Genomic DNA, 5,000 nt, shown 5'->3' with positions numbered 1-5,000 from the left:
GCGCGCGCGCAAGATATGCGAAAAATAAACAAGTCAATAAAAGGTTTCATTATTTCATTCGGAAGAAGATTCATTCCATTTCGAACCGCGCGCCCTCAGCTTAAGAGGCTTGACATTAGTACCTCCTTATTTACCTTATTTACCTTATACCTTAGTACCTTATTTACCTTGGTGTGTTTGCGAGTCATGCTTTGTTCCGACTTACCTGTACTATTGCTATTATTACTGCTACTGTTGCTACTACTACTACTTCTACTATTACTACTACTACTACTACTACTACTACTACTACTACTACTACTACTATCATCATCTCCATTGCCCTCACAACCATAACCACTATCACCACCACTACTACTACTGTCGTTATCATCATCCCTTGAGTAAGTGTAATTAAAGAAAGAGATAAGTGAGGAATCCTCGCTTCCATTTACTTAACATATTGATTTTCTTCTCATCTCTATTCTCATCTCGTCATCCATTCTTCTTTCTCGTTCATTACTTTTTATTCGTTTCCGATTTTTCTTGCGTTTCTCTTTTGTTTTTCTTTTCCCGTTGTATTTTTTGTCCCCTCCTCCTCCTTCCTTGCCATTCCTCCTCATCGTACTTGAACTTAATTGAAAGAAAATTCGCGATTGTTTCCGTGTTTCCTGTGTCACTGTGATAAGGTGGCGCGCGCGCGCGGGCACACACACACACACACACACACACACACACACACACACACACACACACACACACACACACACACACACACACACACACACACACACTACTACTACTACTACTACTAAAATTACTGCTGCTACTACTACTACTACTACTACTACTACTACTACTACTACTACTACTACTACAACTGCTGCTGCTGCTCCTGCTCCTACTGCTGCTGCTGCTCCTACTACTACTACTACTACTACTACTACTACTACTACTACTACTACTACTACTACTACTACTACTACTACTACTACTGCTACTACTACTACTATGGCTCCCTTGCAAAGGAAAGAATGAAAAGAGAGAAAAGGAGGAAGGCAGAAAACGAAAAAGGAAAAAAAATATGAGAGAGAGAGAGAGAGAGAGAGAGAGAGAGAGAGAGAGAGAGAGAGAGAGAGAGAGAGAGAGAGAGAGAGAATAATTTTATTGACTACTTTCTTTTGATGATCTTTAAACACACACACACACACACACACACACACACATCTTAACAGCGTCTTCCCATCTTTACATTCACTCGCAGAAAGGATCGAGTTTTGCCGGAGTTGAGAAGCAGATTAGAATTCCTTCCTTCTGCGAATCGTCTTTTGATCATGGACGTGAAAAGTTCCTGTGTTTGACGAGTTGATAGCTCCGACGTACGAGAGAGAGAGAGAGAGAGAGAGAGAGAGAGAGAGAGAGAGAGAGAGAGAGAGAGAGAGAGGGGGGGAACGATGAGGTGGGATTAACAATTCATGTATTCGTAGATAAGTTGGTAGGCATGAATATTCGGCTTGCTCATGCACAACGGCGAGTACACACACACACACACACACACACACACACACACACACACACACACACACACAGCTACTGTATCTCACACCTCACCAAATGACGTGCAAGATTCAGCCTCAAAGACCGAGTGCTCAATATGCTAATTCTCTCTCTCTCTCTCTCTCTCTCTCTCTCTCTCTCTCTCTCTCTCTCTCTCTCTCTCTCTCTCTCTCTGATATTTCGTCTTAATTTCTTTAACTTTTAATTATTTGTAGTTTTGAAAGATCGTGTGTGTGTGTGTGTGTGTGTGGGTGAATTTGTGGGTGAATTATTTGTGGGTGGGTGAATTTGTGGGTTGTGTTAACGTTTTTGCTAAGACGGCCGTGATTTTTTTTTTCTATGACATTTTATTCCATTCCTTCGTTTGTTCCTTCCATCTTTAATTACTTGTTTGCTTGCCTGCTCTCTTGGTGGCTGCCGTTCTTCCTTGAGTCATTTCTTCCTTTCTTCTGTCCTTTCTCCCTTCCTTTTTCCTATCCATTCTTACTTCCTTCTATTATTTTTTTTTTTAGACTGTCACTCCACCCCTCCTTCTTTCTATTCTTTCTTCCTTTCCTTCTTTCCTCCCCCGCTTTCTTTCCACCCTCCCTCACCTTTCATCCTTCTGTCCCTCCTTCCATTCATCCTTCTTTCCCTCTCTTTCTCTCTCTCATTACCACCTTCCTCTCTTTCTTTCTCTTTCTTTCTCATCTTCCTTCCATCCTTCCCACACATCGGTATGCACATAAAAGGCGTATGTTTTCTGTTCCGCGAATGATTGGCTGGCGGGGAGTCTTTAGATAAGAAAAACAGCAAAGAAAAAAAGAAAAATGGAGAGCAATGATATCGTCTCTCTCTCTCTCTCTCTCTCTCTCTCTCTCTCTCTCTCTCTCTCTCTCTCTCTCTCTCTCTCTCTCTCTCTCTCTCTCTGTCCTTTGTGTTGTTGTTGTTATCGTTGTTGTTGTTGTTGTCTTTGTTGTTTTTGTTGTTGTTGTTTTTATTGTTGTTGTTCATGTTGTTCTTTTCTTGTTTTTTTATTCTCATCCATTCATTTATCCTCTCTCTCTCTCTCTCTCTCTCTCTCTCTCTCTCTCTCTCTCTCTCTCTCTCTCTCTCTGTCTCTCTCTCTGTCCTTTGTGTTGTTGTTATCGTTGTTGTTGTTGTTTTTGTTGTTGTTGTCGTTGTTTTTATTGTTGTTGTTCATGTTGTTCTTGTTTTTTTATTCTCATCCATTCATTTATCTCTCTCTCTCTCTCTCTCTCTCTCTCTCTCTCTCTCTCTCTCTCTCTCTCTCTCTCTCTCTCTCTCTCTCTCTCTCTCTCTCTGTTTGGATAATTCGGTTTCGCGGTCCTGAAGCAAGAGAGGAACTGAATGGAAACACGCAGGCTTTGTCTCTGCCTCGGAGATTCTGTTTCCGGCATCCATTTCAGCTTCAGGAGGAGGAGGAGGAGGAGGAGGAGGAGGAGGAGGAGGAAGAGGAGGAGGAGCATCGAGCAGGGGGAAGGTAGGCTGTTCTAGCGCACCTGGCAGCTCGTACAGGTAACACAGGTGTCTCTGCTACACCTGTGCTCCTCTCTCTCTCTCTCTCTCTCTCTCTCTCTCTCTCTCTCTCTCTCTCTCTCTCTCTCTCTCTCTCTGTGTGTGTGTGTGTTCCAAGTTGGTTACTTTTTGTTCTTTTGAGTTTTTTTTTTTTTTCGTCGCTGCTTCTTGTGAGGATAGCGTTAAAGGAGGATAAGGAGGAGGATGAGGAGGAGGAGGAGGAGGAAGAGGAGAGGGAGGAAGGAGGAGGAGTAGCAGCAGAAGACACGTAATTTGAAAGATATATCAGATCATTCTTGTTTTAACTACCCAGAGAGAGAGAGAGAGAGAGAGAGAGAGAGAGAGAGAGAGAGAGAGAGAGAGAGAGAGAGAGAGAGAGCGTCTGGTGGAAGCCGGCGTAAGTAACACAAGGGTCTACTTTGGCGAGGGAGATTCACTTCATCTTGCTTCCCTTTGTCTCATGCACCTCACCCATATTGTCTCCTTCCTCCCGAGTGTCTGCAATGCGCCTTTTTTTTTTTTTTTATCCCCTTGAAGTGGAAGAGGAGGAGGAGATAGACGAGAAGGATCAGGAGGAGGAGGAAGAGGAGGGGGAGGAGGTCACTGGTGTCATAGTTACCTGGATACTCGTATTGTTTACCTTGAAGCAGCTCGGGTTTGTTTTTCTCTTGGTTGGTCGCCGCTGCCCCGCATTGATGGTCTGAGGTGTGCAAGTTGTGCCCGCTGGTATCGAGCTCCTGACGGCGCACGCTGCTTTAAGGACCATGGAGAAAGGTGTTTGTTTGTGTATGGGCTGAGGCGACGCTGCTTCCTGGGGTGTTGATCGGGTATCATTGCTTGTGTCTGGTGGCTGACTGGGGGGAGAGAGAGAGAGAGAGAGAGAGAGAGAGAGAGAGAGAGAGAGAGAGAGAGAGAGAGAGAGAGAGAGAGAGAGAGGTAATATTGTTTTTAGTTTCCGTTATGCCGGTTTTCTTTCCTTCACTAGCATGTCACTCGCCGTCCGCATAACGCAATGATGCGAAAGATTGCACCAAATTAAAAGAGACTCAATTTTCATTGAGCAGCGGTGAAATGAACTGCAGTATTTTGTCATTAACTTTTGATAAAGTCAGAATTTATGAAGTCTCTAATTTTCGACTGGGGGAAATTCACCTTTTAGCTTCGGGTGGTGGTTAGGTTATTTCTAAATTAAATCCCTCGACTGACAGACACACGGACAGACAGAGAGAAGTGGACGGACACAGATAAAGAGAGAAACAAGCGGAAAGACACAGACAGACAGACAGACAGACAGACAGACAGACAGACAGACAAGAGAAACGGACATACATACAGACAGACGAACCGAGCACTCTTATTAGTACAGCTTACTGGTGCCTTCCTCCCGCCTGTGGATCGCAGAGGCCTGAAAGTTAGTGGCCATCATCAGGATCCAAGGGAAAGTAGACTAAAGCTGTGGATTGTGCCCTTCCTCCTCCTCCTCCTCCTCCTCCTCCTCCTCCTCCTCCTCCTCCTCCTCCTTCAACTAAAGCACTTCGCTCCCAGTATTTTTTTTTATCGAGTGAATTAATTTATTAACTAGAGTAACATATTTTTTTTTTCAACCTTTCCTATCATATTTCAGGACATTCACATCCTTCCTGTCTTGCTTTTTTTTTTTACTCAAACTCATATTTAGTCACAAACAGCCTCATTAGTTCCAGTAGGGCTGTTGCTGTCTTTTTTTATTTGTATTCCACCCCTCCTGCTTGTTCTCCTTCTTGTCTTCTGCTTTTCATATCTCCTTCATCCAAATCACTGTTTCTCTTTCTCTTTCTTACTGAATTATGTCTATTCTGAACTCAACTCTTCCTCTCTCCTCAGTCTTCCATGTCCTTTCATTCTCCTCGTTTTCACCACCTCCTCCTCTTCCACAACCAAAATGACCCTTACCTTCACCTTCCTTC

The sequence above is a fragment of the Scylla paramamosain genome, chromosome 7, assembly GCF_035594125.1.
Source record: "Scylla paramamosain isolate STU-SP2022 chromosome 7, ASM3559412v1, whole genome shotgun sequence".
Taxonomy (NCBI): Eukaryota; Metazoa; Arthropoda; class Malacostraca; order Decapoda; family Portunidae; genus Scylla; species Scylla paramamosain.
This window is presented reverse-complemented; position numbering follows the sequence as displayed.